This window comes from Schistocerca americana, chromosome 3 (assembly GCF_021461395.2).
Source record: "Schistocerca americana isolate TAMUIC-IGC-003095 chromosome 3, iqSchAmer2.1, whole genome shotgun sequence".
In the NCBI taxonomy this organism is placed as follows: Eukaryota; Metazoa; Arthropoda; class Insecta; order Orthoptera; family Acrididae; genus Schistocerca; species Schistocerca americana.
Genome location: NC_060121.1, coordinates 69,167,784 through 69,177,554, shown reverse-complemented (window position 1 = coordinate 69,177,554; position 9,771 = coordinate 69,167,784). Strand labels below are relative to the sequence as shown.

Here is a 9,771-nt window from a genome sequence, read left to right as displayed (position 1 = left end):
TATAGCATTAAGTTAAATATGTGCAAGCATATACATAATGTTTGCCAACTAGACAGTACAGAACAAAATCCTTTTGAAATTTCTGAATTACAAGATGCAGTAGCTACAGATGTTGGAGATATGTCTTGCATTAATGAGAAAGAAGTGATTTTGAAGCAAGTAAGTGGAAATGCTAATTCCTGCACCCCAGAAGCATTGACAGAAGAGAAGAGAAAAATTATTTCTAGGTTTTCAGAAATTGTTTCTGGTATGTCAGCTACTGAAGTTCAGCTGGCTAACAAAATGGTGACTTCGTTGAAGGTTAATGTAGGTGCTGTTCGCACCAGTAGTGGTATCTCTTTCATTAGCCCACAAAGAAGTCTCAAGAGGAAACTTTTGCCCCAGAGGAGGCTGTTTTCAACAAAGAAGACAAGTTCCTCAAAACGCATATCCATGGCAGTTCCTAATGCAGAAGAAACCAACAACATCCTGAGAACACTTCTGGATGTAGGTCTGTACCATTAATTTGCAACTATTTGCATTTAATATTAAAATATTTTAAATGTTCATGTGCCCAAATCTGTTGTGATTAGTTCTACATTGGGATGTAGTATGAACATTCTGACATGAAAATCACTTCAAAATTTTATCATTACATAACATGCCTCATACAAATGAAGATAGAGACATAAGTTCCCTATCAATTCCACCTCTTTATACAAACTGATAACCATAATCTAGGTTATAATACATATGTAGTTACTCCTTCAGGTAGACAATACATGGTTATCACCGAAGGCAATAATCTATTTTGGTAGTGCATATGGTGTTACTTCTTTAGACAGATAGGGCTGCTACTTGACATTATCATCATTCGGTACATTTTCTACAGTATGATATAGTATCAATATCCTTCAGATATTTTACCATGTGTGCTTCAGTATTATTATTACTATTTTGTCATACTTCCCCTTTCAGATTTTATTTATAAATTTCATGTTCATGTTATGTGGAGTTTTTTCATGTAGTTCTAGTCTCTGGCTGAATCACTCTCACTGAAAAACCAGTGTGTTATGTTTCAGCTCCCACTATGGCTCGGATAGTATTTTTTGTAGTCTAAAAGCATTGAGGAAATTAGTTTTCTGGGAACCCCAAAAAATAATACATTAGGTGATGATTGAAATAAAATATGCACAAGATATATTTTTTTAAAATTTAATCAGTGATATTATTTATGGTGTTCATGATTTTGTTTTGTTACTTAGTATCCTGCATTGTTAACTCCACGATATCATTTTAATTACTGGTACACATATCTTTTTGACACATTTTTTTTATCAAATATTGTATTTCACATAAACATTCCACAGCCTTTTTTTGTGGTGAAGTGAACAATTCCTGGGTTAGCAGAGTTAAATTATTTTTTATTTGCTGTGGTGTGCTGCTGTATTTCCACTCAGTCATTCTATCAGTATTGCTGGAACCTGCAAATAAGTTTGAACTTAGAGTACACAATGATATGTCATGCTTTGTTCAGTCTGATACCATCCTCTACACAGATGACTCACAAGTAATAGGCTGCTATAACACTGATGAAAATTTAATATGCCGCATTGAGTAAATGCTTGGAGAATAACGTGCTTTCTCTGTATGGCAGATTAAGTATACCATTAGAATTACTGAGTGAAAAAACAGTGGCACACACAGCAGTGAGACATGCAACAAGCATCACCTGGTATGTGATGGTAATTCCATGAAATGGACCACATTGCATGTGATATATCTTCTATTTCACACATCTCCAGTGCAATTTTTCTGTTCTATGCGTGGAACATGATTTATAATCCTGTACCTGTCAGTTCGTATGTGCAACAAACTTTGAGTCAACCAATGCAGCAACAGGTCCAAAATAGCACACCAGGTATTAGATTAATTCTGTGTTACACACAATACTGAAATGCCTTGTGAGACATCTCTATCTTCATATATGCCCAATGTTGCTTCCCTATTCCAATATACAATGCCTGCATTGTGATTTACTGTTTAATTGTTTACTTACAGAGCCTGACACTGAGTGTGATCAGCAAGGTTTTGGTATGCCATGGCATCAAGAGCTTCCTCACACCACACCAGGTATGAGATTAATTCTGTGTTATGCACTATACAGAAATGCCCTGTGACTCATCACTAAATTCACATATGCTCAATGTTACTGTTCTGTTCCAATGCACTATGTCTGCACACTGGTTTAATATTTACTTTCAGGGCCTGTCGGTTTGTCTGTGTGACACAGCAAGTGTCACTGAAAATGGCAGCAACACATTCAACATGCCACCTTAGCTAGCTATGTCTGTCCCAGTAGCTGTGTGGTTAGAGAGACTGATAGGTACGCAGGGTCTCAGGTGCAATTCCTGTCCAAGTTGGAGAGTCTAGCCTCTCGGGGGCTGGGTTATGTGTTGCCATTATCACCATTTTACCTTTTTTTCAAATGCAAATCACCAAAGTGGCATCATCTGGTGAAGACTTGCAGTAGGCAGCCGAATGGTTCTGCATAGGATCTCCCGGACAGAAATGCTATACGGTCATTTCGTTTCACTCTAGGTAAGAGACTGATTCTATGTTATGTACATTTTTGAGATGAGTTGTGAGTTATCTCAGAATTCGTATATGCTTAGTAAATTTAATATTTATTTGCAGGACTCTAGAGTAAGCAGTGACTAGCTGTGTACACTATGATGCTTTGTCATGACTGACACCTAGCATGGCAATACAGCATGCCACTATAATGGTGTCAACAGTGTTGGATAGTTTGTCTGCTCCAATGGATGGTGGTGCATGAGAAATAGACTTGTCAGGAAGGCCAGTTGGACCTCTGTACCCCAGGTTTGCAGTTTGGCCAGTGGATATTTGGAGCAAATCCACTAACACTCAGGTATTTAAAAGTTTATTTATTTATCTTTAACATTACAGGATCATGTTTCCATATCTGCATCCATCCCTCCATCCCCCGTCCCCATTCCCCAGTGAGAGGAGTCATAACTATTTTGTGAGGTCATAACTATTTTGTGAGTTTGTGCATGGAGCACATAAGGCTCCTAGTAATTGAATCCTTTCTACTTTTCCAGGCTGCATTAACTCTCCCGTGCTCATCCATCCCTGTCCTCACTTCTTTCCCTCTTCCCTTTCTTTATATCTCTGTTTCCTTGCTTACACTGGCCTGGCAATTGTGGTTTTTTGCTATCTCTTGCAGTTTTATTCTTCTTGCTTTTCACTTTCCTATTTGGAGTGTTTGGTCCCTCTTTGGAGTTTGAACTCCTCTAAATTTGGTCTCCATGGTGTGAGCCACAAGGGGAACACCACCATACATGAAGTCTTTGGCATGTGGCCTTACCAGCTCTTCCATTTTTTACCTGAAGCCATTGTCCTTTTCATGCTCTACAGCTAGCATGGTACCCATTTCATGTGCTTGGGGTGTTATGTACTCGTTTGCTTGTGTCCTCTGACAACACAGGGATCACAGTTCTGATACTTGAGCTGCTACCTCCCTGTGTATGCCTAGGAGTAGTGGCTTGTCGTTCTGGAGCATTGGAACTCTCAGCAACAGCTCATATTCCAGGTGGCCATTGGTGTGGCTGAGTAGTGCATTTTGATGTCCATTACTCCTCAATAGCCTTTGAATATGTCTCAGGGTGTCATTTCTCATAGTGACCTCATCTTCCAAACTGGTGAACTTCAGGGCAGTCTGGAATGGCAAGGCGTTCATTTTGTTCAGAAAGGCTGTAAGGACAACCACATTGATAATGACCACTTTATTCGGGTGTCAAGGCTATGGTTTATCAGTGTGATGTGAAACCGTATTGCTTAACATCAGATTCCTTTTTGCTCAGTCTTGGGCTGACTCTTTGAGTCCACCACCTTCCCAATAAACTTCTTGCAATAAGGGGACTCGTACCGCATGGCCTACAGTGGATCTACCATCCTCTGCTAGCTTTGTATTGGTCATACCAGGTTGACTCAAGCCTCTTACTCCATAATGATCTGCCCCCGCCCCCCACCCCTCACTGTAATTCATATTTTACTAGACTCCCCCATCTTTTGGCGTTTCGCATTAAACATGCTGTTCCACTCTTCATTGTTACAGATGTTAGCAGACGACCTTGCGTAGTTACATCTGTCTTCGGTTATCATCCTAAAAGTGGTTTGTCCCCTATATTTAAGTACCTGAATTTTCTTCCATAACTGGAGGCCTTCATCATTGCCTTCATTCCGGCCAGGTTTCCCGCCCCCATTTCTCTCCATTTTGTTTGGAATTTTGTGCTGTTTCCTCCCCACCCCCTCTTCTTGTGTCATCTTCCCCTGGTGTTGTCTCGATTGTCACAGTCATGGTATGATGTGGGGACCGGCGTGGGTTTGCAGTGATTCCAGCACCCTGTTGCACATAGCATGAGTGAGGCACATTATGATCTCCCCCTACTCCTGTTCTTTATTCTTCCTGCAACCCCAGGGTTCCTTCTGCATCTTTGACTGTTTTCTTTTGCCATCGACTAGACTGTGCTGTTGGTTTTTTGCTCCTGCAGCCTCTGACATTTTGGAACTTGGGACTGATGGCATCACCATTTGATCCCTCTCCCCATTCAAACAATCAATCAATATCTGCATCCAGCAGACAGCCAGTGAGACTTAGTACCTACTCTGTTAGCATCTGTGTCAGGATGTTACTTGGATTAATGACAAGTTTGAAATTATTACTTGTTTCCAAATACAAAAGGCATTTTTGTTCCCTGATAAATTAGGGGTACAAACTATGTGCCAGTATTATGGAAATAACAAACAGTTAAAAATAAAACATTCTGGAATATGAGACATTTGGTTACAGATAACTTTTGAAATAGGGGATTTAAAAAAAAAGTAAAATATATACTACAAAGTGGAATCAAAAAGGCTTTCAGCTGAGTTGTATATCAGAACGACTTATCCACTCATTCCTAATTCCACCTCCATGTGTTTATACGGATCATGAAATAATATTTATTTATGAAATTTATTTTTAGGTAAATGAGTTACATTATCAGGAAAATTGATTGTGAACAATCAGATGTAGATATTTTCCCAGCTAGAATAAGAAAATATTTAACCTGTTTAACAGTTGTATGTGTGTTACTCATCTAGCTGGATAAAAAATAAATATATATTACAAGTTGATGATTGTAACTTACTCTGTTTTAATTTAGGGATGGGTGACAAATGCATAGTCATCAACAGGTATTACACTGAGCCTGAATCACAGTCATCACTGCCCAGCTCGGCTTGGGAGCAGAGTGACCTAGCAATGCTACCATTCTAGGCAGGTGGCAAAAGCAGCATCAGTTCCTGGCAGTGCATAATATCCCACACATCAGCAGAACTGCCATACCAGAGGATGGTGAAGATGTAAGGAAGATTGATGTTTGACATCCTGTCAACAGTGAAGTCTTCAGAAACAGAGCACAAGCTGTGGCACTTTCAAGGACAGAGAAGAAAATCTGCCTTGGCCTTTCAAAGGAACCATCCCAGCATTTGCCTTCAGTGATTTAGGGAAATAATAAAAAACCTAAATCTGGATGGCAGGACACAGAAGAGAACCAACATGTTCCACAATACGAGACCAACATGCTAGCTAATGTGCTATAAATCTTCATCCAGAAGTGTTCTCAGGATGTTGTTGGTTTCTTCTGCATTAGGAACTGCCATGGATATGCGTTTTGAAGAACTTGTCTTCTTTGTTGAAAACAGCCTCCTCTGGGGCAAAAGTTTCCTCTTGAGACTTCTTTGTGGGCTAATGAAAGAGATACCACTACTGGTGCGAACAGCACCTACATTAACCTTCAACGAAGTCACCATTTTGTTAGCCAGCTGAACTTCAGTAGCTGACATACCAGAAACAATTTCTGAAAACCTAGAAATAATTTTTCTCTTCTCTTCTGTCAATGCTTCTGGGGTGCAGGAATTAGCATTTCCACTTACTTGCTTCAAAATCACTTCTTTCTCATTAATGCAAGACATATCTCCAACATCTGTAGCTACTGCATCTTGTAATTCAGAAATTTCAAAAGGATTTTGTTCTGTACTGTCTAGTTGGCAAACATTATGTATATGCTTGCACATATTTAACTTAATGCTATAATCAATACACGTGCAGGAATACCTATGAATGCACACTTTACAGTCAGTGCACACTAATTTACAGTTACAGAAGATATTATTTTCTTGTACAAGGTAAACTTCATGTGATTTTGTGGCTGGTACTTCCCAACCACTGCCTACCTTCCTAATTGAGTCCTTATTCATCAGAATGCTGCATTTGTGTTTACGGCGAATGTTTTTCATTTTACTTGTTAGCTTCCCTTTCACGTTGACAATGAGCCTGTCAAACAGCTTTGCTGTTACAAGCGACATCAAAGCGGATATACCTTTGTCCAAACGTTTTACCTGCTTTGCATTAGCATGTATATATTTCAATGTCTTATGCATGCTCTCCAGGTGCATGTTTGTGTTGAGTCCAGATCGCATCCTATGACAATATGCCCAACACTTCACATTTTTTTCATAATACGTCTTGAAATAGTGACCAAATTCTGAAGTCTCTGGATCGCTGTTGAGTTTCTGCAATGCTTTTACCAACGATTCTTGAAACACAGCAACATCTCTTACCTGCATTAACGATTTAACAAGTTTGTACACCTCGTTTCTCTTGTCCAAACTTCTAATTTTGCTCTTAATATTGGCCCTCCAGGCTCTATCGACGTGCCAGGTACAGAAAAGTCATTTCAGGATGTCCCATTGTTTTGTTCCAAGCGATACTACACGATTCTGCCAGGTCCGTCATGAATACTTTTGGGGAAATCTGTCCAACCTGAGACTTTACACAATTGAAAAATATACTCAAAACATCTGAGTCATTCCTGTTAGATATGAGGAAAGCACATGGAAATCCTTGCCTCATATCATCCAGTACAAGTAATGTTGTAACTTCAAAATCATAGCCATTTAGGCCATGAGTTCCATCGACACAAATACAGTCACCTCCATATTTTGTTAATATTTCGCCTTGTGCGTTGTTCATTATAATTAATGCAAAGTCTTCACTTTCAGTTCAGGGTACAGATCATTAATTGTTTCATGAGGCTTATAGAACAATACACATGGATTGTCACTTTGCTGCACTTCTTGCACCCAAGCTTCAACGCTGATCGCATCATTTGAATGTCTGACTGACTTTGAAGACAGGTTATACGCAGCTGCAATATTATGCAAATCCTGCATCGTTGTAAGATGCACTCTCTCCAAATTCGAACTCTGCACTGTTTCTTGAATTTTTTGGAGGACAGTAGGAAATGGGATTCCTGCAGCAATGTCTTCAGCTATCTTCATCCGTTCTTTTTCCGTCAGGTTGAGATGACTTAGGTCCAGATCGTGACCAACGTGAGTGGACACAAAAGTAACGTGGCATTTTCCTTCTTTGTATTGCACTTTAATCTCTGCAGGGCACTTGCCATTAATTTTGTTGCTTCCTGTCAATTTCAGATGTCTTCTCCCATCACCTTTGGAGGTAAACTGACCTGAGCGATGGCGAACGTAATAACATGTGGGGCCCTCATCGTAAAATTTAGTGCCACAGCTTTTAATGAATTTGGAATGTGTAGCACATTCCATTTCTTCTTTCCATTTTAAAAATTCTTCTTCACTGGAGAATTCCAGGGCTTCTGGTTTCACACATAATCCGTGTGCAGACTGAAAATGATCGATCCAGCACTTTTTTGAATCGGTTTCAAATGCACACATTGCACACTTAAACCCTTGCTGTTGCGGTTGGCCATGAATATTTTGTTGGTGGCGCTTTAAACTACTTTTACAAGTAAAATCCTTGTCGCATATGTAGCGTTGGTATGTACACGAAGGTTCCTTATCTGTAACAGGAGGCATCATTTCGCTCAGTTTCTGTGGATGGGCTGTGGATATATGCCTCTTCAGAGTCTTGCGGTAACTGTACTCATTGCCGCAAACTTCACCTTTAAAAGAACTCATTATTAAACACTATTACAACATACAGCTACAAGTGGTAAAAACCGCCACAATGTACAGTATCTCTTTAAATCAACAAAATGGTTCAAATGGCTCTGAGCACTATGGGACTTTACTTCTGAGGTCATCAGTCCCCTACACTTAGAACTACTTAAACGTAACTAACTTAAGGACATCACACACATCCATACCTGAGGCTGGATTCGAACGAACGAGCGTAGCGGCCATGCGGTTCCAGACTGTAGCGCCTAGAACCGCTTGGCCTCTTCGGCCGGCTTAAATCAACAGTTTAGTTCATGATTCATTACTAGAAATAAGAGTAATCTACAGTAAAGATGCAAATGTAGTTACTTTGGTGTTGAAGGTGTTCATTGTTCAAGAACACACCACTTAAATAATTTGTCTCTTCAAAACATGTAACTAGTAATACATTCAATTTAAGGGAAGGTTAAATGGGTTACTGGTGGCTAACTTCCTCAACCCCATTCACAAATTTATTTGTAGAACTAACTGATGTACCAAGTCTACCAAATAACACAAACTGTTTGGAAAATTTTACCTCTGTACATGTTCGAATGAGAAATATATTCTGCATTAGTAAGAGCGGACTCTGTTTTTCTGTTTGATGGTGCGTGTCTACAAAAGGTTAAGAATGTTTTGTACTCCAGTATATTGTGGATTTACATATTGTCTTTAAAGTTTATTATTACTTCTTAAATGATGATATGTTTAGGACTTATTTACTTCATGTCCATGAAAACCACTTCACATAGAATCTGTGGATGATGTATTAGCATATTTATTCTTTTGTAAATAGATGTATCATGTATGTTCTCACTGTGAGCTTGTATGAATGTATGTTTCTGTGTAAATGAAAAATATTATGTCATCTCTCAGTTCTCACATTTTGATCAGTGTAATTTGGCAATCTCATTCTAGATTTGCTATGTTATTGGTGTCCAGTATTTTTGTTTGATTGTGTAATGTCCATATAAGGACATATCGTCATTTACTACATTTTGGCACACTGTAGGATATAGTTTAATGTATACACTATTTTATTTTTTATTTGTGTCTGTTACTTTTTTTATTAAATGACCTTTGGGAGTTATTTGTCCTTTTATATAATTAGACTCATGAGTATTGTCTTCACTGCTTAAGTCTCAGAGTATTTTTGGAAAATGGGAAGTGAGCCAGTAATGATATTTGGCTCCCTCAATAAACAGTAATCATAATTTAATTGGAGTTCTGAGTTATTTCGAAACATTCAAGAAAGCTTATTATTTTGGGTGAAGCTGCAACACATGCTTCTGTCCCTTTGGAAATGTTCAGAGTTGTTTCACTGTAGTAAGCACTGAAAATCTTTTAATCATTTGTAATAGAGTTAACACACCAAAATTATTTCTGACTGTTGAACTTCTGCATTACTGTTGTGCATATCACACTACCAAAGCCAACTGACTATTTGACCTATCAGATGTCCACTTGTATGTCACTTACACTTTGTTTCCACATTTGTTTGATTCTGATGTATCAAGTTGTTATAAAAAATTTACTGAGGCAATAAAAGTATGTCGTATTAGAATTTGTGCTTTTTTTTATTTCCTTGCTCATTTCACATAGTTCCAAGCTAGTAATTTTGTGCGAGATCTGAAGTGGTGCTGCCGAAACTTCACAATAATGTAATAGCTTTGTGATTTTGTTCTGCATAAAAGACACCAGTATTTGAAG

The 9,771-nt window shown here is 38.6% G+C and overlaps 1 long non-coding RNA gene across 1 annotated transcript; it reads left to right on the top strand.

The window, feature by feature from the left end:
• Window positions 1-2,407: 2,407 nt before the first annotated feature.
• Window positions 2,408-5,286, top strand: LOC124605331. The gene is made up of 3 exons (XR_006978636.1): window positions 2,408-2,580; window positions 2,677-2,911; window positions 5,211-5,286. It is a non-coding gene; the product is annotated as an uncharacterized LOC124605331 (long non-coding RNA).
• Window positions 5,287-9,771: the final 4,485 nt, after the last annotated feature.